The 12,046-nt window shown below is 50.1% G+C and overlaps 1 pseudogene; it reads left to right on the top strand.

The window, feature by feature from the left end:
• The first annotated feature begins 4,008 nt into the window (after nt 1-4,008).
• Nucleotides 4,009-4,858, top strand: LOC115297057 (annotated as a pseudogene).
• Nucleotides 4,859-12,046: the final 7,188 nt, after the last annotated feature.

A 12,046-nucleotide genomic window follows, 5' to 3' on the forward strand; every position in this document is an offset into this window, starting at 1 on the left:
TGGCAGAGAAGGGTCTTGGCCAAAATCAGTCCACTGCACACTCAGAGCCCACCCAGTGTGGGCATCTTTCATGCCCTGGAAATGGAGACAAAAGGAGCCTCAAACCTTGGGTAAGGGGGCTCCCCTGAGCTAGAGGGAAGGAGGAAGTGAGAAGTGAGTCCCTGCTTTCCAAAAAATCTCTATAATTAAGGGGTTTTGTCCTTTTCTTGAAGGAGAGTCTTTATCTTTAGATGTACACGCCTGGGTGGCTCAGGGAGTTAAGTGTTCGGCTCAGGTGATGATCTCATCGTTTGTGAGTTTGAGCCCTGTGTCGGACTCTGTGCTGGCAGCTCAGAGCCTGGAGCCTGCTGCAGATTCTGTGTCTCCCTCTCTCTCTCTGTCCCTCCCCTGCTCATTCTCTCTTTCTCTCTCTCTCTCAAAATAAATTAATAAACATTAAAAAAAAAGAAATATCTGTGAAATGATACGCAGCCTGAGGTGGGCTTTAAAATCATCTAAGTAAGGGTGGGGGTAGGGGAGAGTGGATGGGGGGTGATGAAACCAGATTGGCCATGAGCTGAGGACTGCTGGGCCTGGAAACGGATGCACGGGAGTTCATTATGCTTCGTTCTCTACTTGAGTGTATGTTTGTAAATTTCTCTAATAGAAACGTAAAAAAAGAAAAAGTTCCCCTTAAGAGTCTGTCATCTGAGGAGAGTAGCCCCTTGACCTCAGGGAGTCCCCAGTCTGATAAAGGAGACACAGCCCCCCCCTCCCCGCCCTGTGTGTGGCCACAGCCTTCCTGCATCCTCCCAGTCTGCCATTCTGGTCAGGGGACCAGGTGTGGGACAGAGGCATGGTCCTGCCACAAGGAGCTGAGCCCCCAGACCCAGCCTTTGTCACTGAGCCCCAAGGGTTAGGCACGGGAACCACATCTAAGCAGACCTGGCTCTGGTTGTGCCTCTCCCTGCTCATGGCCTAGGTCCCTCACCTTAGCAGCACCTGCCTGAGGAAACTCCTGGGAGTTCTCAGAGGGGGCCGACTCTGCTAACCCAGCCCCTCCCAGACCCATCTCTCTGTTCCTATCATGGTTTCTCAGCTCTTGCTGTCTCTGCCCCCACGCCTGTATGAGAGGACCAGAATCACCAGCGAGCTGGAGGACTGGAAGGTGCAGTGTTTCATAAATGCTCACACTGTCACCAGGACCAGGGGAAGGAGCTGGCCAAGGTCACATGGCTTGAGCACAGGTGCACGACCCTGAGCCAGCTGCCCCCTCAATCATGATGAGGCCTGTAGGCTAACAGAGCGCCGTGGTTCGGAGGTAGGGTAGGGTCCCTGGGACAGTCCCCTTCAAGCCCCCAGTCCAACTACCAGGGCCTCTGACTCAGAGGAGCACCAGGAACCCTGCATGGGCGAGACGCAAGCCAGAGAGGGGAGGGCTGGAGAAAGAGGGAGGTAGAAGCCTTTATCTTGCACCCCCTCCAGGGACACAGAGGGACCAGGGACACCTGTCTAGGAAGGCAGGTCCAGACTCAGGGGTTTTACCAGGTGCTGCTGGGTGAGTCGAGGAATCTTAGCCAAACCTGAATGCCCTTCTTGTGATAGTAGTAATAGCAGTTCCTGCTGTGGGCAAGGCAGCGTTTACAGGTGGGGAAACTGAGGCATTGAATGATTAAGCAATTCTCCCAAAGTAACTCAGCTTGTAAAACGGCAGAGCTAGGATTTGATCCCAGTAGTCTGCCCTGAGTCTGTGCTGTCACCCCCCCACACACACACACACACCCCACCCCCATGAACTCTCCAAGAGCAACAGTCTGGCTTCTCCTGAGACAGTTCTTCTCATTCCCCAGGGGTCTGGTGGCTGTTGATATAAAGAGAACGGGCCTCTATCACAAACAGGCACAGGCCGGGGCTCCTGGGTGGCTCAGTTGGTTAACCATCCGACTTCTGCTCAGGTCATGATCTCACAGTTCATGGGATCAAGCCCCACATCGGGCTCTGTGCTGACCGCTCAGAGCCTGGAGCCTGCTTCGGATTCTGTGTCTCCCTCTTTCTCTGACCCTCCCCTGCCATGCTGTCTCCCTCTCCCTCTCCCTCTCCCTCTCCCTCTCTCTCTCTCTCTCTCTCTCTCTCTCTCTCTCTCTCTCTCTCTCTCTCAAAAATAAATAAATATATAAATAAATGAATGAAAAAACAAAGGGGCACAGGCCAATGGCCACAGCTGCTTCCCCCATGAGAGCCTGAGGCAGTGCTTCTGGGAGCTCAGATGGAGCTCCAAGCAAGGTAGCAGCCGGTCCCCTGTTTATACCACAGCCCATGGGACGGGGTCTTACCTGGGGCAGGCTGCACTGGCCCCTGGCAGGACCTCTGCTCCCCTCTTGGTCTGGAAAGCAGAGTGGAAGGTAAGTGAGCGGGGAAGGTCAGAGATGGGCTTGAATTTATTTATTTCTGTTCTTAATTAAAATCTTTCACAGAAGGTTCACCAAGATGGGGGCACTTGGATGGCTCAGTCAGTGGAATGTTCAGCTCTTGACCTTGACTCAGCTCATGATCTCATGGTCATGGGATTGAGCCCCCCATCAGGCTCTGCATCGGGTGAGGGGCCTGCTTGGGATTCTCCCCTCTCTCTCACTCTCTGCCTTTCCCCATCTCAAAATAAATAAACTTAAAAAAAAAAAAAGAATGGGGATTCTGGGTGGCTCAGTCAGTTGAGTGTCAGTCTGACTTCGGCTCAGGTCATGATCTCACGGTTCGTGGGTTCGAGCCCCACCTCGGGCTCTGTGCTTATAGCTAGCTCAGAGCCTAGAGCCTGTCTCTGGATTCTGTCTCTCCCTCTCTCTCTCTCTCTCTGTGTCCCTCCCCTGCTCTTACTGTCTCTCTCTCTCAAAAAAAAAAAAAAATAAATAAAGTATTGGGAAAAAAAAAAAAAAGGAAAGTTAACCAAGATCGGTAACAAATTCTTTAGGAAACACCCTCACAGGGGCCACCCCTTTCCCTCCCCCTGAAACTTGGCCCTCTACAAACAAATGCCACGTCGTACAGTAGTGGGTCAGGAGCAGACAAGCCGGGGCTCCAGGTGACCACTGCCACCTCCATGCTGTGTGGTGCCAGACCACATATTAGGTGACTTGTGGAACTCAGTTTTCTCATCTATAAAGTGGTGGTGATAATACCATCCCCTCACAGAGGGTTATGGGGTTGTTGTGGGTGGTTTTTTTTTTTTTAAGAGAGAGAAAGAGACCAGAAGAGGGGCAGAGAGAGGAGGAGACACAGAATCCCAAGCAGGCTTGGGGCTGCCAGTATGGAGCCGGAGGCAGGGCTCGAACCCACAAACCAGAAGACCATGACCTGAGCCAAAACCGAGTCAGATGCTTCACTGACTGAGCCACCCAGGTGCCCTGGGTTACAGGGTTTTAATGAAGTAAAGTGTGTCAAGTGTTCAGCCTGGTGCCTGGCACATAGTAGGTATGCAACATTGGCTATTAGTGTTCCTACTGCTGTCAGGATCAGCCCCAACTGAGCTGTGAGCTCATTGGAGGAAGAAACCACATCTTGTTTATCACCGTCTATCTCAGCATTTGGCACAGGGCTTGGGATATAGTAGGTGCTCCCGGTTTTAGGTCAAGTTCCCCAGAAGCACATCCTGAGATGGGGATTCCCAGCTCAGTGATTTCCTAAGGCAGTGCTCCCAGGGAGACCAGAGCCCAGGGGGACACTGGGACACTGAAGAGAGACTGAGGGAAACTGAGTAGGCCCACGAGGGGGCAGAGGCTGGCTTCATCCCAAGGGGACTCTGTGGTGCACATTATACCTCAGGGCTCTCCCCACCCCAGGCAAGGGAGCCGAGGCCTGTCTCACCTGCACTCCATTCATTGGCTAAGGGCTACTTTGGGGTGGGGGGGTAAACTCCAGGCACTTTCACTCTGCTCCAGGAGCTGGGTGCATCAGTAGAGAGAGAGCCCACAAAAGGGAAAGCACACAGAGGGCAGGGAGGGTGCACGGAAGTGGGAAAAGGAAGAGCGGCCCAAGATGGCTGACTTCCGGCATCCAGAGTCCGCTGAGGAGAGGGTATGCTGCTAAACTCGTCACTCACGCACCCGCAGGGGAATTTCATGAAGTGTTCAGCGACGCTACGACTTAACAATGACGATCTCCTTGGGGGAGGGGCAGCACCTGCAGTTGCCCAGTATAACTGGGTCAGTTCTCGCCTGTGAAGATTGAAGGATACGAAGGTCAGGTCTTGAGTAGAGAACATGCTGACCTGGGTAACAGCAGAGTTTTAGATCCCAGAAACAAAATTTCCTTTAAGTTTGATGATTTACGGAAAGAAGCAAGTGGACCCCCAGCCAGAGGACGTAGATGGAGGTCTGAAGTCTTGGAGAGAATCCTGTGACGGTTCTTTAAGGGCCTGTGTGAAATACCATTATTCCAACGGCTTCTGGACTACTGATGCTGAAACCACAGATGGGCAACAGACCGCGATTGCATGTATTCAACGCCACCAGTTTCAGCCTAAAAACTTCTGGAACGGTTGTTGGAGATCAGAGTGGAAGCCACCATCACGCCACCTAAAGCCCAGGTGGTTGGAGTCCTTAAGATTCAGGTTCACTATTACGAGGATGGCAATGTGCAGTTGGTTAGTCAGAAAGACGTACAGGACTCAGGAACTGTTTCAAATGAAGTCCAAACTGCCAAGGAGTTTATTAAAACCATAGAGCATGCAGAAAACAAACACCAGACACCAGTTAGTGGAAAGCTATCAAACAACGCCAGACACCACATTCAAGACCTTGCTCTGGCAGCTTCCGGTTACCTGCACCGAAATCGACTGGAGCAAGATACTCAGCTACCGATTGGCAAAGAAATGCAGAATGCTTGAAGGCTGAATGTAGGATTCTTCCGTATGCAGAAAGAAGATTCAACACGCGGCCGTATGATAAATAAGTGATTCATAAACAAGAGTGATATTTTGCAGGTTTTCTAGCCTCATGGAATACTGTTGAACCTTGAGCATTGTCTTGATTCTTTTGTGTTCTCTGCCTTGTAATTTTCTGTTTTCACTACATTGACTTGTAAAAAAAATTTTTTTTAATTCTGCCACATTTAATGATGGAGAGAGAGATGTATCTTGGAGTCATTTTACTGTTTAGAAAATGTTCCTAGCCGTGAATCCCTGTTATTGATATAGACAGGTAATATGCTCAGTACTTTTCTACCCCTACCCTTCAAAGCACTTTCAGTACTTAAGTAGTTTTTACTGATCTATTAACAGTTAGAGAGGCTACGATACAAAGGAGCTGAATGGAAGACACATTCATCCTTCTCCCTCTGACTGCTTTGATCATCATTTACGGCATCTCATAACTGTAGTGTTCAAAAGTTTGGATAGGGCTTTTCAGGTCCTTTTGTGGGAGCAAAGGAAGTTTTCTGGAAATGCCATCCTAGCCAGCTTCTCTGGGGAAGTTGCTTTTATTTATTTATTTATTTATTTATTTATTTATTTATTTATTTTTATGCTCTTTTTTTTTTTTTTTTGAGAGACAGAGAGAGACAGCATGAGCAGGGGAGGGTCAGAGAGAGAGGGAGACACAGTATCTGCAATAGGCTCCAGGCTGCTCTGAGCTAGCCGCCAGCACAGAGGCCGACATGGGGCTTGAACCCATGAACCGTGAGATCATGGCCTGAGCCAAAACTGGATACTTAACCAACTGAGCCACCCAGGTGCCCGGGAAGCTGCTTTTAAATGCAAAGACTTGAACCACATTCCCTGTGCATGAACGTGTTTGCTCTTTTCTTTTCCCTCATTGTCTCCTTCCCTTCTAGTACCATTATAGGTATAGACATCTGCATTTTTAGAAGAGTTTTACCCATTTATTATTCTTTTTTATTATTCAAGAACTGCTGACATACTAGGGATGCAGTCGAGTATAAAACGTGAAGAATGCAGATGTTGACGGAGGACTAGGCATCTTGCACTTTAATACTTTGTGGCCGCATTGTACTATAAGCAGATGATTCAAACAACTATGTAAATCACCAACAAAACCAAACGATGAACCAGAGTGAGAAGGATATGTTCCAGGCAGTATTTTTCCATTGTAACCTGTTAGTTGAGGGAACACTAGGGATTCGTTCTAAATAGGATGTAAAATTGCTTCCAAATTACTTTGCCTCAGTCCTGCCTGCCAAGCACTTAAATGTAACTGTGATATAGTAACCCTTCCCAGGCATATTGGCAGGGATACGTGTGATCTCAGAATACACGGGTGACATAGATATGACACGACAGCTGGTAATGGTAGATTTATTTCCATTATTCCATTTATTACGCTTCTATGACCAGGCCTTAAGGGAAGGTCAGGAAAACCCAATAGTGTCTTCCTACCTATCCAAATACATGTCATAAAAGAAGAGTGCTTGTCTTTGCTAAGCAATACAGTCAAGCAAGTTTGTTTCCAAGTGACCTGTTGAGCTGTGTAAGCATTTTTGTTTATTTCAAATAAAATATACTTATCTTAAAAAAAAAAAAAAGAAATGGAAAAAGGGGCTCAGGGGATCTACACTCCAGAAACGTCTTCTTGGTTGACTGGAAGTCAGTCCCAGCTCAGCCTCTGAAGGGTCACGGGTCCCTCCCAGTCCAGGGAGGTAGAGGAAGAGAGGCACAGACTGCCGGACAGAGGGCAACAACTCTAACTTACCCTGCAGAGTCCCAGCCCGTCAGAGTCAGGAGCGCCCCCCAAGAGCAGCAGCCTCTCCCCTAGCTGAGCAAGGGTGGGGCTGGGCTGCCGGACATGGTCCTGAGCGCCCCCTGCATGTCTGGGACAGGTAGCAAGCTCTTCCCATGGGTCACTCACTTCACCCTCACACAGCCCTGGATAGTATCCCCATTTAGACACCAGGAAATTGAGGCACACAGTGGGCAAGGGACCTGCCAGAGTTCCCCCAAAGGGTTCAGGCCAAAGATGACTAATGTGATTAGTCATTAGGAAAATGCAATCAAAACCCACAATGAGATACCATTTCACACCCACAAGGATGACTATAAAAAGGAAAATAACCAGGGCTGGCAAGGAGGTGGGGAAATTGGAGCCCTCACATGCTGAGAATACGTAAGGACAGAGCTGCTGTGGAGACAGTGTGGCAGGTCCTCGATAAGGTAAACACAGAATTGCCGTATGAGCCCAACAATTCCGCTCCTTGCATGGACCAAAAGAATTGAGAATAGCTGTTCAGAGAGAACTTTCACAAGGATGTCATAGGAGCACGATCCACAATAACTAAAAGGTAGAAAGTACCAAAATGTCCGTCAACTGACAGATGAATAAACAAAATGTGGTATATCCCTACAGCGGAGCTAAACTCAGCCCTAAACAGGAGCAACGTACTCATGTGTGCTACTACATGGATGAACCTTGAAAACATGGTGCCGAGCAAAAGAAGCCAGTCACAAAAGGCCACGTGTGGTAGGCTGCCATTTATATGAAATGTCCAGAATAGGTGAGTTTGTAGAGACAGAGTAAATGGGCGGCCACCAGGGTCTGGGGGAGGAGGCATAGGGAGGGGCCATTTAATGGGTGTGGGAACTATGTAGCAGTGATGTTGCAAAAGCTTGTGAACATACTAAATGCTACTAGGTTCAGTACACCTCAGTGTTTTATTTTATTTTATTTTATTATTTTTTTTGGAGAGAGAGACCCTATTTATTTAGGGGGGAGGGGGCAGAGGGAATGAGAGAGAGAGAGAGAGAGAGAGAGAGAGAGAGAATCTTAAGCAGGCTCCATGCTCAGTGCACAGCTGAGCTCAACACGGGGCTCAATCCTGCCACCCTGGGATCATGACCTGAGACTGAAATCAAGGGTCGGACAACAGTTAGGCCCCTGGGTGGCCCAGTCGGTTAAGCATCTGACTCTTGATCATAGCTCAGGTCATGCTCTCACAGTTTGTGAGCTTGAACCCCCCTCGGCTCTGTGCTGATAGCCCAGAGTCTGCTTGGGATTCAGTCTCTCCTTCTCTCCGCCCCTGCCCCTCCTCCACCCTCTCTCTCAAGAAAAAAAAAAAAAGGTCAGACACCCAACCAAGCCACCCAGGCACCCCCTGAATTATACACTTTTATATGGTGCAAACGGTAAATTTTATGTAACCTTCCCACAAATTTTTACAGTGTTTTTTAAAAGGTGACTTTTTAAATTAGCCTATGTCTTTATTGAACAAAATGAAGATGCCAGCAACCCTTGTATCAGTTCCCAAAATGACTTTGTTTGAAACTGTGTTGGTAAATCCTCAAATCTAAGAAGCACGGTCCTGTCTCATCGGCCTGTCAAGTCTCACTCTTCTGGCAGAGGGTGAATCCCGTCTCACTTGCTGAGTGGGTGGGAGGGGGCTGCGCTCCTGGGGACCACCCCTAGCAGGGTGGCTCTGTGCAGCCCCCCCATCTGCACAGCAGTGGCCATGCCTTCACTGGCCAGCCTCTGCATACCTGGAGACTGCCTCCTGCATCAGCGTCCCAGAGGCCCGTCCTCCAGCAGCGAAGGGGGAGGTGTGGTGCCACGGCACTCTCCCATTTACCAGACCTCTCGCTTGGCTTAAGAAGGGACAAGCCACTGTCCAATTTTCTGGTGAACCAAATGAAGCCTCATTAGACTGCGTGGACCCCACTCATCCTGAGCAGCTCACAGCCAAGTTCTGAGGGGCATGTGGGCATCACTGGGACCTCTTGGCCCTCTCCAAGTTTCTCAGATTAGACCAGACAGTCCCAGGTGTGATGCTGATGCTGCAGGCACAGTTCAAGGCCTCTGATGCCACAGCCAGGAATGCACCGCAAACTGCTCACTTAAAATCCCGTGTCTGGCTTGGAAGCAAAGTAAGTGGCAGAGACCTGGGACTTGCCTGGGAGGCACTGCTGCTCTGGGAAGAAACCATTAGACACCATCAGGATACCATGAAGAGCTGTGAAGGGAAAAGAAGGGAGAAGAACAAGCATGGACAGACAGACAGCAAATGTGGCCTGACGGCCGGCTCTGGGCCAGGTGTGGGGCTCGGTGCTAAGGGTACAAGCATGAAAGAGACAGACCCCCTGCCCAGAGCAGGTGGAGAGCCGAGGCCAGGGCTAACACTCAGCAAGCCTGTCATCCCCATAATCCCAAAGAAAAGAGTGTCATCCTCAAGTACTCATGAGCTGCCAATCAAATCAAAAAGTAGGAAAATTCCAGACCAAGGTAAGCCTGAGAAGAAAATAAACAGAAGGTAGGCCAAACAGAATGGAGCCCACAATTCAGGAGGTGGTTGCAGAGGGCCTTTCTGAGGAGGGGACATTGGAAATGAGGTGGAGGAAAAGGAAGACACAGCAGGTGCGGAGGCCAGGAGGCCAGAAGGGACCTAGCGTGTTCAAGAAGGAACAGTGTGCGGGGGCTGCTGCGGCTGGAGCACGTACCCGCAGAGGGGCTGGAGACAGATCAGGCAAGACCCTGCCGATTGCAGCGTGGAGCGTGGGTTGTGTAATGAGAGCTTCATCTGCATTTAGCAGAGAAGGACTGTACGTTTCAGAGAAGAAAATTACCAGGGTGCCTGAATGGCTCAGTCAGTTAAGCATCAGACTCTTGATTTTTGACTCAGGTCATGATCTCATAGCTGTGGGATCGAGCCCCAAGTCAGGCTCTGCACTGAGAGCAGGGACCCTGCTCAGAATTCTCTCTCTACCTCTCTCTCTGGCCCTCCCCTGCTCACACTCACTCTCTCTCTGTCTCTCTTTCTCTTAAGATAAATACACAAACACCAAAAAGAGGGGGAGAGAGGGGCACCTGGGTGGCTCAGTCGGTTGGGCTTCCAACTTTTGCTCAGGTCATGATCTCACGGTTTGTGAGTTCGAGCCCCATGTCGGGCTCTGTGCTAACAGCTCAGAGCCTGGAGCTTGCTTCAGATTCTGTGTCTCCCTCTCTCTCTACCCCTCCCTTGCTCGTGCTCTGTCTTTCAAAAATAAAATAAGACATTAAAATTTTTTTTAAAAAAGAGGGAGAGAGAGAGAGAGAGAAGATTCCTCCACAGAGTCCATTGTCAAAACCCAGAGGTCTTTTTTTCTCTACCCATTCAAGAGGCACTGGACACTGGACAGTATTAATGACAGCTGATTTCATGACAGGGGCCTGCAGGTGGCCTGTTTACCAGGGAAGTCTTTGTGGAGGTGCTAACAACTGAACTGGGCCTTTAAGGATGAGGAGGACTGTACCAGGCAGAGAAGTGGGGAGGAAGAGTATTCAAAGCAGCTGAAGCCAAGGGGAGACCGGCAGGGGGATGAGACGCCATGGAGAAGGAACGCCTGGGTAGCTCAGTCAGTTAAGCATCTGACTCTTGATTTCAGTTCAGGTCATGGTCTCGTGGTTTGTGAGTTCCAGGCCCACATCAGGCCCTGCGCTGACAGCATGGAGCCCGCTTGCGATTTCCTCTCTCTCCTTCTCTCTGCTTTTCTCCTGCTCCTGCTCTGTCTCTCTAAATACACAAACAAACTTAGAGAAGAAAGGAAAGGAAAGGAAAGGAAAGGAAAGGAAAGGAAAGGAAAGGAAAGGAAAGGAAAGGAAAGGAAAGGAAAGGAAAGGAAAGGAAAAGAAAAGAAAAAAGAAAAGAAAAGAAAAGAAAAGAAAAGAAAGGAACAGAAAAGAAAAGGAAGGAAGGAAGGAGGAAGGAAGGAAGGAAGGAAAAATGGAGTTGCCAAGCTGGAAGAAAAGTGTCATAAGGCAGTTGGGCCAGATTATAAGGGACTTGAGTGCCTACCAAGGTTGTCTGAATTGACTCACAAGCAATGAGAAGCCAGGGAAGGTTCTTAAACAGGCTAAGCTGTTCTGCGCTTTAGGAAGATAACTTGGTGCAGGAAGCAAGAGAGGCTGGGAATGGGGGGAAGGGACAGCTAATATAAGTGAGGGGACAGAATGTGATGGAGAAGAGAAGAAGGAAGAAGAGGGGAAAGGGGAGGGGCAGGAGCAGGAGAGTAATGAATCATGAACTGCAGAGGGAGGTGGAGCAGGGTAGGGCCCCTCAAATCCTAGAGATCAAGATCACCGGCACTGCTCTACCCCCGCCCCCACCACCACTTCCAGCTGGGGACATACTTATTCTGATTATACATGACCTCCACAACCTGTCTGGTGGGTACTTGGGAGAGCGGAGGAGTTCGGGCAGCAGACAAGGAGGTATTTTTGCAGGACCTCACCCCAGGACCCCACCCTGCTTCACTCCAGCCCCGCCCCAGGCCTGGCCTGGCCTAGGACCACGGTCCGTTCCTAGCCAATGGCCCCACGCCCTGCTGCCAGTGACCCCTTCAACCCCAGGCTTCCTGTCCATGCCCACACTTCCCAGGCCCATCTCCTTCCCTCTTTGCTTGCTCCATGACCCTGCCAGATAATTCCTGCCAGGACTGAAGGATTTAGCATCTGGACCTCACCCTCTGGTCCCTCAGGAAACACCTGCCGGCCCACCACAGCAGGTGGTGAGGAGCTCAACCGGCCTGAAGCTTCTCCCGCCCCTGAACCAGGACAAGCCCCCCATGCCTGGACCTGGAACCCTGACCACAGCAGACCCAGCCCCTCTGCTGAGGGTCCCAATCAGGCAAGCCCTGGCCCGGGTGTCCAGGCGCCACCATCATGGCTCGGGCTCTGGGACCCATTCTGCCCACTAGATGTCGTGGTGCGCACAGAAATGTAGGGTTTACAAGCCCGCCTCCCTTCTCACCTGCCCAGGGACGGAATTTTCGCCACGCCCTTTGTCTTTATCTTGATTTTTATTCCCACTCCTCTCCTCCACCCACGGCCAACGATTTGTAGGTGTTCTTGCAAAGCAGGTGCGTGTATTTTGTAATTTCCTGTTTAGTACATCATATATTTCTTACTTCGTTTTCTCAGTACCATATTTTTAAACCCCGTCTACGTTGCTAGTCCCTGGTGGGTACCTTCCACAGTTACCTGCTGAGAAGGAGACAGGCGCCCAGGTTTCCTCCAGCTCCCCTCAACAATCCTGCCATGAGAGCCCTTGCACATGACCCCTGTGGTCCTGCCTGAAGATTCAGGGAGTGGAATTGCCA

This window comes from Suricata suricatta, chromosome 7 (genome assembly GCF_006229205.1).
Source record: "Suricata suricatta isolate VVHF042 chromosome 7, meerkat_22Aug2017_6uvM2_HiC, whole genome shotgun sequence".
NCBI classification, from domain to species: domain Eukaryota; kingdom Metazoa; phylum Chordata; class Mammalia; order Carnivora; family Herpestidae; genus Suricata; species Suricata suricatta.